The sequence below is a fragment of the Alligator mississippiensis genome, chromosome 5 (assembly GCF_030867095.1).
Source record: "Alligator mississippiensis isolate rAllMis1 chromosome 5, rAllMis1, whole genome shotgun sequence".
NCBI lineage: Eukaryota > Metazoa > Chordata > Crocodylia > Alligatoridae > Alligator > Alligator mississippiensis.
The window spans coordinates 18,843,272-18,868,684 of NC_081828.1; the positions used below are offsets into that span (position 1 = coordinate 18,843,272).

At 45.4% G+C, this 25,413-nt stretch overlaps 1 long non-coding RNA gene across 1 annotated transcript in view; it reads left to right on the forward strand.

Annotated features, from left to right (window-relative positions):
• The window catches only part of LOC132250617 (uncharacterized), a 54,380-nt gene extending 32,822 nt beyond the window's left edge, over window positions 1-21,558 (forward strand). Inside the window, exons 3-4 of the long non-coding RNA XR_009462209.1 lie at window positions 19,167-19,283; window positions 20,890-21,558. This is a non-coding gene — a long non-coding RNA (uncharacterized LOC132250617). The remainder of the gene's footprint in view (window positions 1-19,166; window positions 19,284-20,889) is intronic.
• The last annotated feature ends 3,855 nt before the right edge of the window (window positions 21,559-25,413 follow it).

Here is a 25,413-nt window from a genome sequence, read left to right on the forward strand (position 1 = left end):
GAAGAAGTTTGTGTGATCATTTTTTTCTGTCAAGCCATTTTTCATTTTGTTATCCTTGAATACTTGATATTGTATACCACGCAGATATAGGCGTGAAAGATCCATAACCCATGTGTGCCAATGATGCATGGAAACTATTAAGGCCTCTTGGGAGTGGAAGAAATATCACTATTCTCTGCTGTGAAAAACTGAATTTATTCTTTAGGAAGTCTAATATAGAAATGTTAAAGTACCAGATTCAGACCTGCTGTCAGAGGTTACAATTTCACTGGTCTACGCCACCTGTGACTTTGGACTAATGTTCTTGGTCTTTGTTTTTGAATGGATGGACTTTAAGATCAGCTTCTGGTAGCAGAACTGGTTTGCATGGTTAGAAAAAAGTAGTATATCATCTAAGGGCACATGTAGACAAGTGTGGACATTTGGTTCCCCAGGGACAAGTAGCGGTGGCGCACTTTGCACCGCTGCTAGTCCCCAGGGAACGCCCGTGCCATGTGCGCTTTGGCTCATGGCAAGTTACCTCGGGTGTGGTAAGGGAAGCTGGCCCCAGCAGCCTTACCTGGGATCCTGGGGCCTCCGGGGGCTGCAGCAGCAGCTATTTTGTTGCATGGAGCCTGCCCAGCAGCTGCAGCATGGCTCTGGGTGGCCCAGCTCCGCTTTTGAGCGGGGCATGCTGCCTGTGTGTGCGCTGCTCTGCTTTTTTGTTTTCTCTGTAGGTTTTTTTAACCCCTGGGTATCCAGGGGTCAATAAAACCTGCATAAAAAAAGGCAGAGCAACGCACACATGGGCAGCGCTCCCTTGCAGCTTGGAGAACATCTAAATGTGTGGTCTATGGTGCCACAGATGTGTTTGCAGTGCTACATATCGCACAGCTGCACTAGTTTGGATGTGGCCAAAGGGTATAAATGGATGTTGTCAAGTAAAGCCAATTAGCTGTGCCTGGATGTGTCCTAGCACAGCTGATCCACTTCATTGGGCAAAACACATGTTGCCTGTTTTCCTGCCTGTCTGCTCTGCAGAACAACAGGTAATGTGTTTCCTTCTTGCAGAGAGATGTGCTGGGAAATCTCCAAGGTGCTTCTTTGTAAGTGGAGAAAGCCAGGGTTCCCCTCTTACAGAGATGCACTCTGGAGATTCCCCCAGACATTTCTGTATAAGAGGGGAAAACTGGACAGGGGCTCCCAGGTCTTGAGGAGCCTGATACTATGGAGGAGTTCCTGGGGCATGCAGAGTCAGGCCCCTCAAGCCCCAGGAGTTCCTGCTGGGGTGGCTGGATAGTGCCAGACTCTCATTCCATAAACCTAACAGATGTCTGCGGAATAAAGTGGCAAAAACTATTACCACATTTGTTGTGGCTGAGAAGTTGTGCCTTTGTGGTACAACAAATAGTATGGATGTCTGTTTGCTTTCCCTTAGTGCCACCAGAAAAATTGATATGGTGGAATAAAGGTGACCATTATTTATACCCTAAGTTAACCTAAGGGCCCCTCTGTGCATGTGGGGAAAGGCGCATTGAAATCTGATGCATGATCCACACAATCGCACCTCCTGTCATGCCACGTGTGTTAGAACCCATTGTGCCTAATCACCGGTACAGAGGGAGGCTGGGATCATGATCTTGGGTTCCCCCTGCACCAGCTTCTGCAGCCACAAGCCTCAATATGGTGGCAGCACTGGGAACACTGCCCCCACTGCAAGCATCATCATTTGGGGCTACAGAGCTCTCAGTGGGGGCAACGGGGAAAATGCTGCCTCCCTCTCAAGCCTCATGAGGTGCAGGATCCTCATGAGGCTTGCAGAGGTGGCAGCATTTTCCCTGCTGCAGGCACAGGGAAGCACTTGGTCACACATTCAATTAGTAGTGTAATCAGAATAAGCCACAGAGTTACTACACATTTTTTTGTGGAATAACTTTGTAGTAGTTTATTGCTTGTTTCATCACACCATCAGTTGAATTTGTAGTTGGGTCACAACTTAAGGCGTGATCATCTCGTTAATTGCACCTTAAGTGTTATGTATAGAGGGGGCCTAAGTTGTAATGTTCTCATTGCAGGTCATTAATATTGGGGGCCAAAAAATTAATCTGCATCAAAAGAGGAAGTACAAACATAGGACCCTGTTAAGTAGGAAACAACTCTGCAGTCACTGACTTCTGAGTCACACACCTATCTAGGCTAGGGATAGACATTACACATAAGCCAGTTTAAGTGATCAGAAACTGGTTTAAACCTGTAACAGAAGGCATTCAGTGAACATAAACTGGTTTCAAAATGGCCAAAAGTGGTTTGAGATAAATCTGATTGAATATAATATAACTGATTGAGCTTAAACTGATTTATGCAATGTCTGTCCCAGACTCCTTCCCAGTTTAAGTTAAACCAGAGTCCTCCAGCATCCCAGCATGCTCTCTGATCTGGGCTGTGCTCTCTGTTCCAGAGCAGGGCTGGCCCCACCCCTCTGTTTTCCAGTCTGAGCAGGGAAGGGATGTGGCAAGACACTGGCTGGCATGGCCCCATTAAGGCAGAGTGGACAGAGAGTGGGTTAATTCTTCCCTCCTTCCCCTCCTCCACTACCACAGCTGGGGTCCTCCTGTTGGTCGGGGAGCAGAGTGGAGGGGGCTGCAGCGGTGGCCCCTGGGGCTGGCAGACCCCAGCTGCAGCGCAGAACGGATGAAGGGTTGAATTAACCCTTCTCCCTGTTCCCTTCACCTTAACGGGGCCATGCCAGGACAGCATCTGGCCATGTCCCTGCCGCTGGATCAGTGAGAGGACGGGGAGGGACATAAGTACCCTGCAAATGTCAGAGTGTCCAGGACAGGATTTATTCCGTCACTCCTTTCCCTGTTCCACTGGCGGGGACCACAGCCCTTCTGGCATGGCCCCAGTAAGACTAAGGAGGCAAGGAGGGGGTTAATTCCCCCCCACTGGTAAACTGCAGCTGGGGCAGAGCATCCCCCTCCTCCCTACCCACATGCCATAGGGTGGGGAGGGAGGCTCTGTGTGGGGCTGCCCGTCTCTAGAGGTGGACTCTTCCCCCTGCTTTTCCTCCTCTCCCCCCCATGGGTCGAGGAGGGGGGCTCTGTTCCAGGCTGGGGGGATGCTTCCTCTTCCTCCTCCGGGGGGGCTCTGTGTGATACTGGAGGGGGACCCCCTCCTCCTCCTCACCCCGCTACTGCAGGGTGAGGAACAGGGTCTATGCGAGGATGCCCGGCCCCAGGGGACGCTTCCCTCTGTCTCTTCCTGCCACCACAGGGCAGGGAGGGGGGATCTATGCGAGGCTGTCTGGCCCCAGAGGGGGACTCTTCCTCCCACTCCTCCCCCACCCCCGTGGGGCAGGGTGGTGGGCTTTGTTCAGTACTGGGCTGGGTCAGGCTGTGCCCACGGACGGGGCCCAACATCCCCATCACTGAGCTGCAGCTGCTGGGAGTGGCCCTGTCCCTGCAGCCTGGCCCTGGCCCCGCCACCGTGCAGCTGCCTCAGCTGGAGCTGAGCAAGGCCGGCCCAGGGCCGTGAGGGTGGGGCTACCCTGTGTGGCTGCGGCTCAGTTACAGCCCTCCCCACACCCTGGCCGGGCTGGGCGACACAGAGCCCCCCATCCCTACCCTGTGGCGGCAGGGGAAGGAGAAAGCGGGGGAGGAGTACCCCCCCCAAGCACCGAACAGAGCCACCCCTCCCCACACCATGGCAGCGGGGAGGGGTGGAGTAGGAGGGGAAAGAGCCCCCCAGCACTGAACGGAGGAGAGAGAGGAGGGGGAAGAGTTCCCCTGGGGCCGGGCAGCGCTGTATCCTGGGATTGCTCCCATCTCTCAGGGAGTTGCCAGATTTCTGGACCCGTGGGGAGATCCATGAGCTGGATCCATGAGCTGGTGTGTTGTATAAGATCCTCACAGAGATGATAGCTTTGGTTATGAATACTGAGTCTTTTTGGAGATGTGCTTGTTCACTAGGCTCATTCATGTGAGTTGCCTTGTGGTGGCCTAAGCTTCTGTGGTGGCCTAAGCTATAAATTTGCTGGCTGAGATATTGTTGAAGTTTTTTAAGAATAGCTAGTTAGCTTCAAAAGGGATAATGTCAGTCACACAAAGGAAGCAACAGATGGCTGCTGGCGAGGCCTCACTTTGCTAGGAAGAGGTAACTTTTATTTGGCACCTAATTTTAGACTCAAAGCTGAACATTATGCCTGTAGCTAAATATATGTGCCTATGAGGTGATTTCTAATTCACAGTGCCGGGCACTGCTGCCAAGATTGTTGACATCAGCTGATGCAGCTTGGTCACCGGTGTTCAACAAGGTTGGCTTAAACTGGAGCAGGTTCGAAGAAGGATCACCAACATGGTTAAGAGAATGGAGACCTCTTCTTATAAAAGAAGATAAAAGGAGCTTGTTTTTTTTAATTTAACAGAAGCAGAGTTTGAAAGGGGATTCATCATCCTATGCAAGTACATTTATGAAGTAAATATTAAAGAAGAAAAGAGAAAAAGGCTTTTCAGACTAAAAAAATCACAAAAAATCACTGTCACAAAATCAAATGGCTGCAGATTGACTAGGAATCAATTTTAGACTGGAAATTAGAATAAGATTTCTAACTATCATAGAGGACCAATGTTTTGAAATGGTCTTCTAAGTCAGGGTTTGTCAATTGGGGGTACACGTACCCCTGGGGGTACTTCAGAGGCCCTAGGGGATATGTGTGGGTAGGTAGGAATGGGGCACTGCCACCCACCACCCTGCACCACCGCCTGCCAGGACTGGGGGGGCAAGGGCAGTGGCACCCGGCTGGCTGGACATGGGGGAAGGGTGGTAAAGTTTGCACATGGTGACTGCCGCTGCCACCCACCACCCCGCGCTGCCACGTGTCTGACCCTCTTCCCCCCCCAGCTCTGCGTCAGGCCATGCACCCCCTCCCCCCCACCCTGTGTTCGGCCACCGGAGGTACATTTATTTAAAAAGGTTGAAAACCCCTGTTCTAAGTGATGTAGTAGGGGCAAAAAACCTGAATCACTTTGAACTGGGTAAGTTTATGGAAGGGATGGTATGATAAGACAGGGAATTCTGACTTAACAGTCTCTGTGTGTAAATATATATTCTTCTATTCATAATCTCTAGGTTAGGTTATAGAGGTAACACTGTTAGAGGAAAGACAGGCTGGAAACAGATGTCCTAGGTGGAGTGTGATCATCAGCTAGGCTGCAATATGTCACAGCACAGCTGACTGTACTCCAGGTTCGTTTCCGTGCCCTGACTTGTGTCGTGTCTGCAAGTGGGATTTTCCCCCACTGGCAGATGCACCCCCCACAAGGATCCCCCTCTCCCTGCTTGCAGGCACTCATGGGGAAATCCCACCGCAGAGGGATTCTCCCTGCAGGTACTACTGCTGCATGGGGCACAGGTCTGCAAGTGAGGAACCCCTGCTTGTTAATACATGCAACGAAGCCCAGGTTTTTCCTGCTTACTGAGACACGTCCCCTGCCTTGGGGCAGCTGGAGACCATGGATGCTGGTTTGCATTGCCCATGCTGTCCCTCCATAAACAAACAGATGTAAGCCACAATAGGGTGGCCCAATTTATTATTTTCTGTCGTGGCTACAGATTTGAGCATTTGCGGTGCAACAGAAAGTATGGACATCTGTTTGCTTTCACTTTGTGCCGCCGTAACATTTTTTATGGTGGCACAAAGATGATATCTGTTTTCACCCAAAGAATCTGGTAATCTCATGCATCAGGGCTTTTTCTGGTTGCTAGTAGTAGATAAGAAGGATTTTTTTTCCCCCTCATAAAGGCTGCTGGCTTTGAATTGTTTAATTTGCCTTCCTCTGGAGAATTGGAACAATGGCCATATGGAAACCTAGGGTGTTTTGGACTGGGGTACATAGGAAACCCAGAGGTTCCTGGATGGAGAGTCTTGCTTTTCCTTCAGGTCATGTTGATCACCGAATTTTGGTCAGATTTTTGCTAGGTCAGATGGGAACAGACTATGGGACTTCTTGGTTTCCTTTGTAGCATGGGACATGGTCATTTCCTTGTATCTTCTGAGTGTATATTTAACCAAATACTTCCTTGTCATTTGTAATGCCTGGACTATGGCAGGCCCCTTATTACTTGTGGGTGTTCTTGGTGATTTGGGTATTGTGCCTCTTAGCTGTGTGTGAAGATTTGAAGAGCTGATTTGGGGGCTTTTTTGGGTAAATTGCCTGAGAATGCAGGGGACTTGATTTGATGGCTCAGGAGGCTCCTTCTAGATTTCTGTGATTTTTTTTTTTCCTGGTTCCCTAACTTGAGAAATACTGCTGATTTTATGTCAGTACTTGAGACCCTGCTGTCTGGAATCTGGCCCTTTCCTGAGGACCCAAAATCAAGGCACCCAGAATCATTAGACAGTTGTGAAAATCCTGCCCCACATTTCAAGAATTTAACCTGTATTTTTCCAATTACGCATGAACTTTAAATCCTAGTAGTTATGGGAGTTGATGAGTTGCTGATCATATATTGCTTAAACTGCTTAAAATTTCTTTATTTAAAAGACAGGACTTTTAAGACAGTTCAGTAATAATTTCAAGTTGTAGGCACTACATTGAGTATTGCCACTTCTTGTTAGCTGATAGTCTCTTTGCTGCTCTGTGAGAGGTGCTAATTAATGAGTACGTGATTATTGCCTTATTTTGGGGGAAGTGATACTCTGCATCACCAAAATTTCTTCTCTCCTTGCTCCTTTATGATGTAGTTGCATTATGTTTAAAAAGTTCCTGTTTAACTGAAGGGGCTATTTTTTTCCAATCATCATTTTTTAGCATTCTCTCATGAACAGGTATTTTTCTTGTTTCTCCAGGACTGGAATATTCATGCCTGAATTGCTGACCCAGGCATCAAAAGAGGGTGTAAGGAATTTTCCAAACATTTGGCCCTCATCAGTACCCCTAAAGAGAACATGTTCTGCTGCCTGTTAATACCCGTGCCACTTAAAAGGGGAAGGGAAGAGTGCTCCTCCCATCCATACCTGTACTGGCCTGCAGAATAGAGACAATATTATTGATGAGAGTTAAAACATTAAAATAAATTCTCCTCAGGTATGTTTGCACCGTCTTATGCTCATTTTCTATGAATGAGCAAGCACCTAAGTTTTCTGTCCAGAAAGTTTTCTGCGTTAGGTAAATTGTAAGGAAAATTGGCACAGAGTGAATTTTCAGCTTGCTTTCTGCAAACATTGTCACCAGAAATGTGATGTGCTCATCTAATTATTGAACAGAAACTGCCATGTGACCTAGTTATGCCACTGGGATTTCACAGACTGAGCTGCTTACAAATGAACTACTGACAGGGAATCTGATTCTGCAACACTTAATGATGCATGCAGTTCTGCTGCAAGAATTCTTGAAGGCTGACTGTGCACATGCACATGTGCATATGCACAACTGAGTGCATGCTCGCTGGTGTGTGTACTGCTCTTTAGCGGTGGGGGAAGTAGGCAGATGCCATGTGTACAAGTTATTCAGCAAAGTTTGCATAGTAAATAAAGTTAAAGGAAATTCCTATCTTTTTGTAGAAAATATGAATGGGCAAAATTCATTGACTAAACAAATTAAATAATTAAGAATGATTTACCCAGCTCTAATAGCTTTCTGTGGTTCATGATATGGTTGAAAGGAGCAAGTGCTTTAAAAGCAGAATTTATTGTCTACTGGCAGGACGGCTTCACTGCACAGATGACCCACATAGCACAGATAGGAGTGCAGCATCTATGAAGCCTCTTCTCCTTTTCTATGTAAGTGGAATGAAATAGTGGGGTAGGAAGGAGCAGTGGGTGGATCTTCCTCGCTCCATCACCACTCGCCCATGCTGCTGTCATGGGCACCAGAGCTAAGCTAGAGAATACTTAATACACTGTTGGTCTACATCCAAGGCAGATAACTTCTTCCAGCAACGCACCCTCCTCCCCCTCTCTCCACCCCAAGAGCAAAGGGGAAAAAAGGATCCTGACTGGTGTACAGCTGTGCATTGCTGCTAATGTAAGAGAGACTGCAATTTTACAACCTGGCCCTAAGTAATTTGGAAATTGCAACAGTATAGTAAAAGGTGAGGAAAAATTTTAGTGAATAGAATGACAAGATTTGAAGTGCTGGGTAATTCCATATAAACAAAAAGAAAATATTTATGATGGTTTTACATTTGCAAAGTATGTTAGTGAATTAGTTTAATGTGTTTGGCTGCCTGACAGTATTGGTAGCTGGAAAGAGTTCCAGTTTATGGAAAGAAGAAAGCACTTATAAAACAGATTAATAATCTTTTGGAAAGAATCCTCAAAAAATGAAAAAAAGAACCCCCTCCAACCCTAAAATAATTATTTATACCTCATATAAGGTGAATCGTTAGAAAGATGTCAGAGATAACTTTAATGCTTTCTCTTTTGTTAATATTAGTGAGATGTCTAAATGATCTTGCAAACTTTGGAGCCCTTAGAGGCCTGTAACTATGTACTTTACTGTCAATGCTGCTGGTAACTAATTTTGATAGCACTTCCATGTCAAAGCAAATCACAAACTACATGTGTACCAATGCTGGAACATGGCAGTTTTGGGGTCCAGAATTTGTTAGAAACTATCCTTTATATTACTGCAGCACTTGGACTCCTCAGTCTGGATGGGCCCCAATATATTAGGCACCATACAAACATAGTAAATGACAATGGGCTCATAGGCTGTTTGCAGACAACATTTTAAAGAGGGGTTAAAGCAGGTTAAATGCCTTTAGCACCGCTTTAATGGCATTGCTGTTTGCATAAGTTTGCAAATTTGGCGGAGTATTGTGCATTAATTCCAGCCACTGTAGTACATTCAATAGTGTAATGCGCCTTAAATGACTTTGGGAAACAGCAAATGACTTTGGGGTGCTGCAAAGTAAAACACCTCTGAGGAGTTTTAGTTTCCTACCCTACCGCCATGGAGGGAAGCACTGGGCTCTGGGCAGCTCAGGGGCTCTGCAGGCAGAGTGTGCGGGCAGCCCGGCAGCAGCCTGGGAAGGCAGGCTCCATAGAAGGAAAAAAGCAAAAAGCAGTGAGCCTGATCTTTTTTTTCCTCCTGCCTCAGAGCCTGCCTGCCTGCTTGAGCTGCATGGGGGCCTGGTGCTTCCCTCTGTGGCTGCGGTGCCCCCTGGGACTGCCCGACCTGGGTGCTTGCAGGTGAGTGTTGCAAGGAGGGAGGGAAGCACCAGCCCCCACCCCAGCAGCTCAGGGACTGCTCAACCCACTGGCAGCTTGCTTTCCCTTCCCCACCACTGGAGAGGCAGGTAAGGATTGGGCTGCAACATGGGTGTACACGACATGGGGGTTTACTTTGCCCTAAGTTGAAGTGGTGTTTTAAAAAAATCATCACTTCAGTTTAGGGAGAATTAAACCCCTGTGTTGTCTACAAGGCCCCTAGTAGCCCAGGGGCTGGATGAGTGGTGCAGGGTCAGTCCTCAGGCCCAAACTGGTGCATGGGCCCTGTCTGCAGGCCCAGTCCAGCATACAGAGTTGCATCATCTGGACTGTGAGGCACCTGTGGGTGGTGGAGAAGCAGCACCAGCATGAGAAGAAACGTGGTCATCTAGACCCAGCACTCTTTCCTGCCTATGCAGGGGGTCAGACTCGATGATCTGTTGAGGTCCCTTCCGACACTAACATCTATGAATCTATGTGGTGGTGGAGAAGCAGTAGCAGCATGCCCAGAGGCATGGCAATTACTATTGCCAATATTCACCTGATGCCAAATTTCCAGATCCCTGGGGAGCCCCAGAGGCTGGATGACACAGCTCTATGGGCTGGGCTGGCCTGTGGGCTGGACAGTGGTCATCTCTGGTTTAAAATGATAGCAGTTGACTAGCATGGATAATATACTGCACAACAACTAGAGGGAGAAAATTTTGCAAGAATGCTTACAGGGAGAGTTTTTACCTGACTAAGCATTGGTATGTGCAGATAGGATGCTGAAGTGACATGTAGAGTTACCTGTGCTAGCTGTGAAGGAACGGATACGTGTCCATAACAAAGTGCAGTGCAGTGCTGTGCAGAAATATTAGCTCATGTCCTGAAACCAGGATAGCCACTCTTGTGCTCTGCTCCACCTTGGCTAACTAGCCTTGAGAAATGGAGAAAATTTAGCTCGGATGGAGTGACATGATAACACTGCTGTATTGCTTCTAATTCTGGAGTCAACTAGGGAATCTTTACAGATGGGGCATCATACCATATAGAGAAATACTCTACATGTACAACCTTCCACACAAAGCAGAAAAGATCCAAGCTGTTACACTCTCATTCAAAAAACTTAATGAACTGCAAAGTTAAATCATTCCTGGATGGGTGTGAATCAGCATTTCTAGAAAGTATAGCTACCTCAAGCCAAGGGCTTAATCAATTATACCCAAATATAATGGAGCTATATTGGACTAGTTTGAACTCTCATAAAACGAATATGTACACAATGTCTCATAAAAATGAAGGAAGGGATTCAGAGCTTGGTTTCTAAATAATGTGTGTGCATTAAATGCATACCTAATTTGAAGATGTTTACCACAACTGTGTACACAGGTAAATTATTGTGCATATAAATGAGTAATGATGAACATTCGCACATGCCATTATAGCAATCGAACACAAAAGCCTGCTGAATTTTATAGCATCTACCAATACATTTAAATGTCATATGTGTTCAGTTTTTTTACTCATGAATTGTGTTGTAATCTAGCTCCTTCCCCCACATTTCATTGAATGTTATTTTTCATAAAGATAATTCATTACTTGCATATCTCAATACTACTTCTAACTGCTGCAGCTAAACACCATACCCTGATGCCGAAGCTTGCCTTGTGATGAATACAGATGGATTCATTCATCAACAATTGGCAGATCTTGTTTGCATGTGGCTTTGCACCATTTAAATCACTCTTTAGTCACAAGAGGACTATGCAGGCTTGCTGCATAGGGATGAATGGGGAATGATGCACTGTTAGCAGTTCCTTCCAAGGTATAAGTCATCTTTGTTCTTCTATGTGAATTTTATCCCCAGGTGTTTAAAGTGTGCTTTGTCCTTTTAATCGTATTGGGAACTTCTGAAAAACACGCTATGTCTTTATTAAACAAAGCCAAATGCAAATTCATAAGCAAATAAGTACAGCAATGCCTCTTGGGTCTTGTAATTATATATAAAGGCCTTCACAGGGTCTTGAACTAGGCCTGCTCATTTCTGCATACATTTTAATTAGGATCCAGGGACCTCTGCAGCATTCTGCATTCCAATTTAAAGGACAAAGATTTCTGTGGCATTTCTGCAACAGCTGCATAGCAAGAGCCCACAAAATGCACAGAGATCTGAAGGTTTCTAATAAACCTGAAAGCATCCTCCTCTCTTTGTGCAGGTGTGATATTTCTCGTGTGTTTCTGTATGATGCCATGCATATGCCCTGTGTTAGAACGCTGCATCATCAAATCCCTGGCTAAATTGTGTTAAAAGCCATACTTTACTACTTTATATTTCAGCAGAAAACTCAGGTAAAGCTTTGATTGCTTTTTCTAGTCTGCACTTGATCTCATCACCAGGGATCCTGATTTCCCCTGATAAAAAATTGCAAATTCTCTGATCAACACACCCATCCATGATTAAAATTAAAGGCCCCCCTCATCCCCCCCCCACAGCCCCTGCCACCCCAGCCCTACTGGAGGGGCCCCCAGTTACCAGGGTTATGGGGCTAGGGACCTGGGTCCGAAGACCCTGGCAAAAGGCAGAAGCTGCTGCAGTGGAGTGGAGCTCCCCCCATCCCCACCCTACTGCCTGCCTATTGCAGGCTCGGGTGGGGTGGGGCTGACTCCACACCACAGTGCACACTCCTGGGTATTGGCTCTGGATTTAGGACCTAAATGCCTTGTTCGGGGTGGAGGTGAGGGGGGGGGGGTAGGGCCAGGGTTGGCCGCACCCACCAATCACGACCTTTCCATTTGATAATAGGTAAATTTATTAATACAAGGTAATAACAGAAAAGAAACAGTACAAACAATCAAGCAGTTCTATATATCTACCAATTCTAGGGCTGTCATCGAAGTCGAGAAACATCAGGCCAGGATGCAGGCTTCACTCTAAGACACTTTCTTAGGTGTCAGATGTCAACATGTCAGGAGCCTGGAGGTGGGTTGTTGAGGCCCACATGCCTTCCCCCCTTCAGTGCGGTGGATGAGATGGGCTGGTGGTGTGCCCTCTGTCCATGGTGGCCTGGGGGACCCCTCCCAGGGATGCTGATCCTTTTCAGGGACCCCAAACCTGGGCCCTTCTTGGAGCCCCTCTCAGGTAGGAGGAGACTGGGAAGGGACCCGGGACGGGACCCTTTGTTACTCTCAAGTCTCTGCTTTTGTATTCTCCTTCCCTCCTGATGACTCTTCATCCATGGGTATTGCTGATTGGTCTCTCTCTGTGGTTGTTGTACTGTCCACATAGCTCATCATATGCACACCCTTCCCAAAACAGGAATCTTAGGCCCCACTCCTGCTCTGGCGCCTTATGAGGTGGTGCCATCTTATCTCATGTTATGGAACAGTGTGGTACATGCCCCCACTTTCCCAGGCTGTGTGTCCATCTGTTTGCCTTGTTGTGTTAGACAGCATGTCTGCTTCAAAGGCAGTGTCAAACTGTGTATGTAACATCCAGGCTTTTAAAAATCAATTAACCCCTGCTGCGCATCCTGAACCATTCTAATACATATCTATATACCTATAAGCCAATTCCCAAAATGCAAACCTCTAAATACCATTTTCAAGCCATCACTGGGGGGCAGGGAGGACCCGCACCCCCCAGATCTGTGTGTGGGGTGGATACAGGTGTGTGCTGCAGGCTTGGGCTTCCACCCTGCTGCCCTCTCCTGGGGCCTCTGCAGCTTGGTGGGTACAACCTGGTGCTGCAGAGCAGAGTGTGGCAGTGAAGGAAAGCTGCTTGCAGCTGCGAACTCCATGCTGCCCTGGGAACATGGTCCCTGTGCACAGGGCAGCAGTGAGGAAAACAACCCCATGCTGCTGCCCACACTGCCCTTGCACGTGCAGCAGATGCATCACCAGGGAAGTGTGGAGCTTGCAGCTGCAAGCAGCTTTCCTATACAGCTGTGCTTTGCCCTGCAGTAATTGGTCACACCCAGTGGGCTGCAGAGACCTTGAGGGAGGGCAACAGGATGGGAGCCTGAGCCTGTAATCGGCAGCCCACCCCACCCCACCCCTGCACACTGGTCTGTGGGGCACAGGTTCCCCCTCTCCTCTGGGAGTGCATGCAGCCATGGGAAGCCAGCCCCAGCCCCTGGACAAACTGCTCACAGCCCTGTCCCGCTCCTCTTTGGGGCCCTGTGGCTGTGCATTGCAGCCCCAGGCCCCAAGCCCCACATACTGCCCAGCTGGGCAGCATCCCCAGCACCAGCCCCATCCCTGCCCAACTCCCTCGCTCCCTCCCTTCCTATGGGGGGCCTCAATTCTACCCGCCCCCCCCTTACCTATGGGAGCTACTCTCCAGGCTGCCTGGGGCCATGTCCATGTAGATGCACATGGCACCTCCTGCCCGACAGCCCTCCTCCCACTTCCTCTAAGCCCCCTGCAAACTGGAACTCTGCCAGCCTGCAGAGAGCTCACTGCAAAATCTGCAGGTTTCTCTGCTACATGAGAAATCTACATTTTACTCCAGTAAGGGAGGAAATCTGTGTTTTACTCCATTTTTCCATGGGAAATGGAAAACCTGGATCCCTGCTCATCACTTAGGTACTTGGAGGAAAGACCACCAGTATAGAAGGAGGTGAACCATTGACTCACTTCGTGCCTCTTGTGGTATACTAGGTTATGGAGAGAGAGCAGTTCCTGCACCTCCTATAAACACAGGGACTGTAATTCTACCTGATTTCAGCAATATTCACAGCTAGTTTGAGCACTGCCTTTTACTGAAATGAGGTAACTGTGAGCTTGATCCTACCCCAGTTCAGGTGGGGAGAACTAAACTGGAAAGGGTGGGAAGTGCCCCTCTCTGAGGAGTTTCTTATAGGGGAACATGTTTTAAAATCCCTAATCTATTCCTTGTCTTTGCTCTGCATCTTCTCTTTCCTAGTCCCTTCCTGAATATTGTTTTTCTTTTTATGTTGGCTGTTTCTTTTAATGTAGCATCTCCCAAATAACAATAGATGACTGAAGCTGGTAGGGAGAGCTGAGCACTACTGCCAACTTTCCCAACTAATCCTAAAATACTGAGGCCCTGGCAGCTGGCGAATTTTTTTACTGCTCACTAGTAGAGAAGTTTGCATTCCTACTGGATCTGATCTCTTGGGTTTGGTTGTCATTATTTTCTCTCTTTCAACAGTCCTATGTAAAGGACTGCATCAGCTTCACTGTGAAGATAGACTCTGCTAATATAAAGAATGTAAACTAAGAGAGATGTGACTGTTTTTCTCCTTTTTTTTAAAATGTGAAGCTGCCAAGGACATATAAATATAGAATAAAGAAAGTGCTGCAAACTGAATGTTCACAGCTGGGTGCTTAGTAAACCATTACCATTATATAGTTCTTTTTTTCCTAAGGGAAGGATTCCTCCAATCCTTGCTTTGTATGCATTATTACTTTGCCTCAATCAATTAGTAAACAGTCTATTCACGCATACCTTATCAACTCAACTGTGGATCACATAGCCATTTTTGTCCATGAATCTTTCATTAGTGTTCAGCAAGGATCCAGTGTCGATATGATTATCTGCATACCATTTCAGCCAACACTAGAAGTATCAGAGGCAGGCATTTTTATTTGGTTTTTCTTTCTTTGTAACATCTGCCTGTGACTGAAATGCAATCTCCTTTTAAGACAAAGCTCTATGATGACTTTCTGATTTATGTTACAGCAGCGTGTGCAGTTTATGCTGCACAGTTAAAGTGAAGTGCTGTTGAATTTGGATCAGTGGGAGTTACCACACTCATCAGTTGCTAAAAGCAAACACCTTCTCAAGTCAAACTTCTGAACTATTCTTTACAAGCTCTGTTTGCTAGTTCCTGGAAGTTTAAACATTCTGCAGAGATTTAACATCAATTTTCCTAAACTGAACTAACTCCACAGACACCAGGAAACATTCTTTGGGCGCATCTACACGTGCATTAATGTGCTTTTGCTACTGAGCATTGTTTAGTACCTCTAATGTGAGGTACTACATAAATGCACATTAGGCTGCTCTAACATACAGTAGTGAAAGTGCACTATTTTTTAGCAATGTATTGTAATGTTCCTATTCTACTGCATACTGGTGTATTAACATGTTTTCTTACATGCTGCTTTAATAGGGTACTGAGCATTAAAGCACATGTGTAGACACACTCCTTGTTGAATTAAACTACTGCTTATGGGCCTGACTTTGCTGTCTCTCATTCTCATGTTACTTTGGTGAAACCACTTTAACTACTGCAGAGTTACTACTCATTTGGATAGATTGAAGTCAGATCAGAATTGAATGCCTGAGGAAAAGAGTGAATCCTATGCATAAGACTCAGGTTTCTCCAGCCACTCAAGCTTTTAACCTCAGTATAAAGGAAGGTAGTTGCTGAGAGTCCAGCCTCATCTCTTCTGCCTGAACAGTGCACTTTTTTTATTAGGACTGTCTTAAATTTTACATTCAGTATATTTATTTTTTATTATCTTGTCTTCCTACCTAATGGGATGTTATGTTGCCAAAGCAGTTGAACAGTTCTGAGCTTGCTTTAAGCCGATTAGCAGTTGAAATGATATATCCTCTGAACTCATTTACCTAGACTTTTATCTACTATGGTGAAAGAATTTTGGATGGCTCGTAGTCTACCAGGGAATGCAGTTTTTGGTTCCTTTAAGCTGCTACTCTGGAAACCTTTTCTAACACAGAACACTGTGGTACAGCGGCTTACTTTGGGATCTGTGCAAGTGGTTCCTACTGCATACCATTTGGGCCATGTCATGTATTCCTTGCTCTGCTGCTGTAAGTTCTCTCTTCTCCAGACTTTTTGTCTGAGTATTATCTGTCTCTCATGGAGCAAAGCAAAGTGTAGAATGGAGTCTATTTTGCCAAATCCTATAGTTAGTGATCTCATCCTAGTTGGATGTTATATTGAAGGGCTTAGTTCTTAATGTCCTGTCCACACCAGAAAAGTTAAACCATTGCAACTTGTTCTGCTAAGGGCATCATTTTTTTAAAACCAATTTAGTTTTCCTATGTGAATCCTACTGTGGATGATGGATGCAGTTTACTAGTATTAAAGGAGTTTCATACTAGCAGAGCTTATTGTGCTTCCTTAGCTGGACAATCTATACTGGTATTAAGCTATATGCTGCTTGAACTGCTTCCATATTAGTAGGAGTATTACATTTTGACAATTTAATTATTCTCAGATTGGTTTAAGGAGTGCAGGTTAGTATATATAAGCCCTAAGATTCAGGTCAATGGTGCTTCATTTTTTTTTGCTTGGAGTTGCTATCATTCTGCCAAGCACAAAAGGCTTCGCACTTTTGATTGATCACGTCTTGGATCTCCTGGTCATTCTCATCAAACCAGTTTTGATGTTTCCTAGTAGAGAATCCAGTTACCTCTTTACAGGAGCTGATGATAGTGGACTTGATGGGACCCCAATTGCTGCCAACATTTTCCCAGTGTTGTTGATTGGAATTCACCAGTTTTCATTGAGGTACTGGTGGAAGAGGTCTCACTTGATTGGGTCCTTGAGTCCACTGGTGACACATAGGGAGTGCATGTGGATGCATGTGTACCCCCTGAGACTGGCAGTTCACCCCCTGCAAAAAGCGCCACCTGCAAAAAGCGCCACCAACACTGTGGGTGGTGCCTATGGGCAGTCACCGCTCGCCACCCCCCGCCTCCCCCTGTCACCAACACTGCCGGCGACGTCTGTGGGTGATCCCCAATCACTGCTGGCCGGTTGGCACTTGCCACCCTTCCCCCTCCCCTCCCCTCCCCTCCCCCCACTGCTGACATCACTGGAGCTGCCTGCAGGAGCTCCCTGATTGGCCTGCTGCCAACACCGGTGCAGATGCCTGCGAGGGCTCCCTGCTTGTCGCCACCATGTCCCCGCTGCCAGCACCACCCCTGCCACCTGCAGGCGGTTGCTGTGCCCCCCTAGCCTCTGGGGGCATGTGTCGTTCATGCTTGAGTCCTTCAATGCTGATCTTTTGTTGGTGCTGCTTCTTGTTTGGAAAGCCATTATTTGGGAGCCAGTTTGAGTGACATAAGTGAGCGGATGAGTCTGTGGTCAGTCCAGCAATTGTCAGCTCCTACCATAACTTGGGCGATGTGGACATCTTTGTGATCCTAGACACAAACAATGACATAGTCAATCGAGTACCAAAACTTAGATTGGATAATGCCATAATATTTTATACCTGTTTTTCTGGTGGAACAGGGTGTTGGTGATGGTGATTCCATATTCCGTGCATTTGGTCAAGAGGAGGATGGCAATGGAATTGACCTTTCCTGCTCCTTCATTACTTATGGTTCCATTTCAGAGGTTCAAGTCCCTTCCAACTTTGGCATTGACATTGCTGAGCCAAATAAGTCTATCTCTCTCTGGAATGTCAGAAAGGACTTGGTCAAAGTCAGCCTAGAATTCCTCCTTGCTTTCGTTGGTGGTGTCAAGAGTTGGGGCATATGAACTGATGACAATAATGTATTGGCTCTCCACTACTTCAAAACAGAGGGTAATGAGACACTCGTTAATTCCAATAGGGAACTCATTGAGTTGGTTTATGAGTTCATTCTTGATGGAAAAACCAACTTTATGAAATAGGCATTTTCCTTCCTGTTTACCCTTCCAGAAGAAGGTATAACCTACTCCTTGTTCTTTGAGCTGCCGATCTCCCCCTCACTGGGTCTCACTCAATACAGTGGAGTCAATATTGTGTCACCTGAGTTCTCAAGCCACAATTGTGGTGTGGCACTTTGGGTATTCACTATTAGGATTTTGTGTAAGGGTCTTGATGTTCTAGGTCAGAAATTGATTGCGTGTCTTTGTTGATTTTGACTGTAGTAAAGGTGATCCCACTAGATGTAATTATCCAGTCAGGAAAAAGGTAGGCAGGATATGTTTGGGCACCTTTTTTAGCTCCCCTTGCTATGTAGGGTAAGCAGAGCAGATCCTGAAGAAGGTTGCTCAGTCACAGTTACAGCTGCCAAATTGCACTTCTCCCTTGTCCAAGCGCTAGACAACTTTTTTGTAACTGATGCCTTTGTGCCAGTTCATGATTAGGAACTTCAAGCAATCAGTCCTGTTCCCATTGTCACTAGTTGGTCACTAAAGGGCTTGAAAAAAGTGCTGGAAAAGCAGTTTTCATGGAAGGCACCTGTGCATGATTTCTTGCATTGTGGAAAGGCTGCTGCACATTACCTTCCACATGGTTCTTGACAGAATGGGACCTTAACCCAATGGCAAGGAGGCCAAGACAATTGGAAATCTCATCCTGCTGCAGCCTTCATCTGCCTTCACAGTAATTGAGATTCGAGCATCTACCACCTGCTCCTCCATTGAGGACTTGTAGACTCATGGCTGGGGGCTGGACAGGCTCATTATCATGGTGACCTGTTCTTGCCATGTCACAATACCATCAAAAGATATATGTGGCTTTTCAGGAGGGAGAGCATTGCCATCTGCTGTCCCTGCCACATCTTAGTGGTGATACTGCTGCTTATATATCGGAGTTACCCCTGCTTATTTCACAGCTAACCTTCCCTGAAGGTCAGTCCAGTATCTGCCACCTGTGGACGCACTGAGTAGAAGTACAGCTTCTCTAAGGCAGCTTGAAGCAACTATTTTGGAACCTTCCTGCTATTGCTTGAAGAATATCAGTGACGGAGATAAACCTGGCTATGTCCAGATTTAGTGTTATTTGCACTTCTCATGCAGTTTGATTGACAGAGTTCTAAGAAGTATATCAGAGCTGAGGCTTACAGGCACAAACTGCCATTACGGCTTTCTATTTATGGTGGCAAGAATGCAGAGAGCGTAAGGATCTGCATGTTTATATTAAATACTCTCTGCTTGTTTGGGGGCCTGATCCTGAAGCACTTACTCATGTTTGTGAGTACCACTGATATCACATAGTCAAATAAAGACTCACATAAATAAATCAGTGTTTCTAATCCTGCCTCTTATTCTGTGTGTTCCAGAGTGGTATGGAACACTATGAAGATGAAGGATAAAAGATGAAGGATGATGAAGATGTGTTTGCCTGAAGAAACAGGAAGAAATGGATCTGTTAATGGAACATGGCTGTAGAGAAAGAGGTGCAGTTGTTTTCAGTTTCCTGATGTGGGCCTTAGTTTAAAAAAGAGTAGGAAATACTCCCTTTCTCATTTGAGTACATTTATTTAACCCCATTTGGCTGATGAACTGTTCAAGTTTTAACCTTTCTACTTGCCTTAGTTTCAATTATAAGTAGGAAAATAAATAACATTGAAAGTCAGGTCAGCATCAAGCCAAGGAAAATTGTATCTGTCAGCTCAGACTTGCAAGGTATTACAGGATGCTGATGTTTTCTGGCTCAGCGCTCTTCTTGCTGCAATTTCTGAATCAGTATCTGGCAAACCATGCAGAGTCTGCAGGCTGCAGAAGCAAGACGCATTGGGCTAGCAGCAGAGTATATTCATGCAAACACTTTCTCTGCATACTATATTTTCTGTAATGTCTGTTCCAAAATGTGAATCAAATGCCAAATATTTTTTCGTTGAACATTTTTGGAAAATAAAAAAGAGAGTAGCTTCTCTCCCTCCTTTACAGACCTGCCCTATTTTTCCAAGAGAAATCCATATGAATCTTCATACTGTGATAAAATTATCCATAAAAGGGACAAGCTCAGTCACTAGCTTATTCTGCAGGGAGGTGGGGCAACCCACAGTTTAGCAAAAGAGGTGATTACTCAATCCATGCCCAAAGAACATAAAGTGGCAGTCATGCCATAAATTAGCCCCACACCCTCCCTAATTGCCACTCCAATCCCCTCCCCCCCACCTGATCTTCTCTGGTCTTCTTCCTGTTCACCACCCTGTGCTCCCTGCCTGACCTGCTGTTCTATCTGTCACTGTGCTGCAGGTTTCCTCCCCAGTTGCTGTGTTCCACACACAGAGGCTGCCTTTGCCACTTGTGCTACACATTTTGGCCACCCCTGGACTAAGACAATCCTTGCAGATGCTCTTGTCTCCCTCTTTCTATAACTTGTCCCTGAATGCTTTCTTCAGGACTACCACAGGTTGTCTGGGGACATCTTGCCCAGGTATACACCAGTGAAGCCTAAATCTTGCCCAGGTATACACCAGTGAAACCAGTGAAATCTAAATAGAGGAAGCATATTTAGATCAGGACAGGATTTGCCGTTAACTGTTACCACTAGGAAAAAGTGGAAACAAGAATATTTAAGCTCTAAGATAAATATTTGAGATGGACCCAAAGTAAATGTGGCCAGATATCTCCAATATTGGTATCTTAATCTAAACCTGGATTTGGGGACAATTTTTCAAAATGGCATTGTGCCCATCTCAATTCGATTATCCACTCCCGCGTTGCTTTGGTGCATGTGCCTAGTCTTGGGCACGATGGGACTTCGTGCCATCCCTGGGGAGGCCCTCGGTCACTTCGGGGAGAACCCCAAAACTCTCCTGCCATGATTTGGGATGGATCTTCAATGGTTGGGGCTCCCGTTGAGCGTACCTCCAGAGTTGTCGTGTCCCCCGGTGGATGAACATGGGGCTCCACCTCCCCTACACCTCATCCATATGCCAGCCCTCAATTTGAGCCTCAAGATCTTAGTGCAGCTTGCCCTCCGGTGATGTCAATTCTGGATCTTTGTGCTCCCTACGCTTTCGTTGGTCCGACTTCTATTTTGTCTTCACCCAGGGTCCTCTAGATGTTCAGCCCTTGGAGATATACTCCGGTAGTCTGGTGGTTCCGGTCGGAGCTGTATGCTACAGTCATCCTTCTTTGCTACCAAAATTACCCTACTATAACCTTAAGGACTATCTACAACAAAGTAATAAACAAGAGCCTGCACCAAAGTAAGGAAAGGAAAAGACTAACAAAAGAAGAAAAGAAAGGAACTATCCTGGTCAGCTATAAACACAGGCAAGTAAAGAAAAAAAAACTGAAAAAGGAGAGGGGTGTCAGGCTGAGCAGCCTGCCTCCCCCACACTCTAGCCTGAACCTAGTGCATCTCCCTGGCTCAGATCCGCATTCTTCCTCAGCTCCTCTCTGAGCCACCTTGGGTCCTGCGTTCCTGTGCCATCTGTCACCAGTGCGAGACAATCCTACAGTCTTCGCTGACACTGACGCTAGCCTCTGCATTGGATCTTCTTGATTTCACTGGTGCTGAGTGCACCCGGCATGGGGGATCCTTGCAGCCTCTCCTGCTCCTGGCAATCCCCGCTCACTCCTTCTTGGAGCCAACTTTTGTATCCACCAGGCAGCGTCTCCTGCTGACATCACCTGGCCCCAGCTGCAGATAAGCATGGCTAATGAACTGCATGGTCTTTTCTTCTTGGCGTGTTTCTTTGGGTCTTCAGCGTCCTAAAAAGGGTAAGTTTTTTTCTTTTACAGAGTTTCTCTTTTGGGGTTGGGTTCCCCTTGTTATGGGTTCCCTGGTGGGCGGGGCTCCTTGCTCCCCCATGCTTGTACCCCTGTGACAGGCATCATTTGTATAATGGGGGTATAGTGAAATTTCAGTCAACCCAAGTACAAGGCAGGTTGCACTTTGTCTACACCAGTGTTACCACATTGTTAGCACTGGTAGAACTGAACTGGTGATAGCAGAAGTGAAAAATTTTGGCAAAATTTCTAGGGTAGAGAAGACATTGGAACTTCACCACTGGAGGCAGACTACAGCTTGAGAGGGGTTTCAACCTGAAAATTTGCTAGCTGCTATCATATTTCAAAAGAAGAAAAATATTTCCTTACGGCAGTAGCAAAATTCTTCAGTAAGCACATGGTCTACTGAGAGAGCTTTAAAGAAAGGGTTGAACAACTGTAGATTAAAGACATTTAGCTTAGCATTCTACGGAAAGGAGAATTTCAATTATTTCAATTAATCAAAAGCTATCATCTTGCTTTCTTGCTGCATTAGATTATAACATAATAAATTAATCATTACTACTTTAGCATGGACCATTGAAAAAGTTTCCTTGCTATATTGCACTCTTGTGGAATTTGGGATGGATGTGAATATAACAAATATGCTTAAATTATCCTTTATCATGTGAAATGACATCCTTCCTCCTGCATTAAACAACAAGTAGGCAATGAAGTTGGATGTTAATTTGGGATTGCAGCTGATTGTAGGAGGAGAACAAGCAAATGCTTGAAGTGAACAGGCATGCTAATCTTGGTAGATCTACTTTATCTAAGGGCAGGTCTGTTTGACCTCTTTGCCATGCCTGGTGCTATTGCCCCAAAGCATCTCAATTCTGTGTGGTACATGCCAAATCCTGGAGATGATGAACTGTAGTGGTAGTAGAATTGCCCAGAGCACATGCCAAGAAGCATGCCTGAGACAGAGAGCCTGGAGCTGGGGCATATGCTGAGAACCTTTCTAAACCAGTGAGGCTGCATCATTTCCAGGATCTGGAGTGGGAACAATGCACAAAATATGTTTCTTAGCAGCTGTCCCAGGTGTGTCACTGATGTGGCATAGACAAATGCTTAACAGCAAGAAAAACCTTCCGTTTTAGTATCTGTAGGAGCAGCATAAATCACTCAAGCAGAGGGCCAGAAAATTAGTAGTTTGTCTTGATCTATTGGAGCCAAAAGTGGGGGTTGAACCTTCATTTTCAGCACTGTAAACATAACTCTCCCCCATTTTAACTAAGTGCCTCAGCCTCATAGACTCTTAAACCTCTTGTAAATGTAAAATAATAAGGAAGAAAGGCCCCATATGTTCTTGCCTGGTTTTTTGAAGAAGCATTTTAGCATTTTAGAATTATTGCTGAATAGGGTAATGGCATTTCTCCTTAAAATAATTGTAGACTCAAGCAAAACGCTAGCTTAATATTTATGTATTACAATTCAATAGCAGAAAACAGCTGATGTCCCCAGATACACAGAAGTTTTATTACAGAAACATAATAGCAAAGGTAGATTAACGGGCTTAACTATTTAACCCATTCTGTGTCCTTCATAATGCTTCCAACTGAAGCATTATGAAGATTTTTGGTTCTCTCTAACGTAGAGCAGTAGAAATGTCAGCCTTAAACCTAAGATCTACTTCTCCAGGTTCAGCTTTAATGTAATGGCACAATTACAAAAAACAAATGGGTGACAAGAATGGTGACCTATTGCAAGAATCTACTCTTTGTATGTTGGCTTTTCCGTTCCTACATACATGACACTGGCCATACCTACACAAGACGCTGACCTGTTCAGTAGCTCGCTACGACTCTGCAGTAGCATCACGTGGCACGAAGCATGATGCAATGGTACTGCACAGTAGTAATGAACTGAGCAGTCAGCATCGCCTAAAAAACGTTCAGTAACACTACTGCATAGTAACTCCCGTTACTGTGCAGTCATTTAGTACTTGTATACGCAAGTACTAAATGATTGTGCAGTAACAACTGCACAGTCAGCATCTCATGTAGAGGTGGCCACGGAAAACGCTTTTTCTTCCAGAGTTGTTCCATTGTACTACTTTTTCAGAGCTCTTATACTAGTCTTTATGCATTTGTTTAAGGTTCTCAAGTATATCGCTCATCAAGACAGACACAGCTCATAATTTTTGCACAATGCTGTGCTAACATGGCTATATTGCTTTGGTTCAGGGAGCTATCTTGAACAGAGCAAGCGTGGTGTACTTAAATACATTGCTGTGTACTGTATTGACATATCCCGAGTGTTTGCTGTGCTGTTTGTTGTGCTGTTTACCATGCTGTAGACAGGGTCCGCTTCTGTGGAAGTCAATGAGCAAACACCCCATTGTTTTTAATGGCAGAAATTCATGTCCAAAAATAAAGAAAATAGGACCTCATTTGGGTCTGGACAGCATACAGTCTTTGTTAACCATCAAAAAACCAGTAAGTGTGTTCATCAGTCCAAACTCCAAAATGACAGCCCTGGGAGATGTTACCTTGGGTTATGCTGCACAGGTTTCAGTACTCAGTAAAGAAAATAGGTATTTCTCAAACCATAGCAATAGTTTGAACAACAAAGAGAAATTCTAATTTCTGCATACTGTACTTTATCAATTACATTGAATCTGACAACTAGAATTCTTGTTTTTCACTAAATTGCTTTATTATTTTCTTTGTTTGCCTGGTAAACAGTAGCACATTTCCCTCGTTACCATCAAAAGAACTTCTAGGAAAACACTGGGGAATAATGCTGAGCAAGCGTCACTGGCTTGTACTTGGCTCAGCTCCAGGATCTTCTTGGCAAATCTTCAACTATCTTAATTAGCCCCATTAAAAGCAGGCCTTAAAGGTAACTGGTGAGGGAGGGCAGCATTCTTTTTTTGTGCTTCTTTTGTAATGCAATGAGGTAAGGCTGGGCTGGGAGCTTTCCAATTACAGGTCTTGGAATCAGAATCATAGAACAGTAGGACTGGACCTTAGGTACCTATCTAGTTCAACCTCCTGCTTAAAGCAGGGTTATCCTGGTCTAAACTATTCCAATCAGGTGTCTGTCTAACTTGCTCTTAAAAACTTCCAGGGTGGAGATATCACAGTTTTTCTGGGTAATCTATGCCACTGCTTAACCATTCTCCTAGTGAGAATATTCTTCCTAATATCCAGTGTAATTTCCCTTGTTACAATTTAAGACAGTGCCACTTTAGCCACAGACACTGGTCCGTCACCATCCTTTTTATAACCATTATTTGAATATTTGAAGACTTCTGTCACATCTTCCCTTTTCTTCCAACACATCCTTGTCAGACATATTACCTAGACCTCTAATAACCTTTGTTGCTCACTCTGCTGGACTCCTTGTAATTTGTCCACATCTTAATTGAAATGTGCTGCCCAAAACTGGACACAGTCATTTGGTGAGACCTCATCAGTGCTGAACAGAGCAGAAGAATCACTTCCTTTCATTTTCATGCAACATTCCTGTTCATACAGATCAGTATGTTATTGGCTTTCTTTTTTTTCTATTCTCTTTTATTCTTTCACAGGAAAAGCACAGTGTTAGTTCATAGGCACCTTACAGTCCACTGTAATTCCCAGGTTCTTTTCTGACAACCGCAGTCTACCTACTTGTTTGCTAATCTGTATTTCTGCATGTAATTGTTTCATCTTAAGTGCAGGGCTATGTACTTGTCCTTGCTGAATTTCATTCAGTTAATTTCAGACCATATTACCATTTTATTGTGGTCATTCTGAATCCTAGTCCTATCCTCTAGAGTGAATGCAATTCCACCAATTTCATCCTCTAAATTGT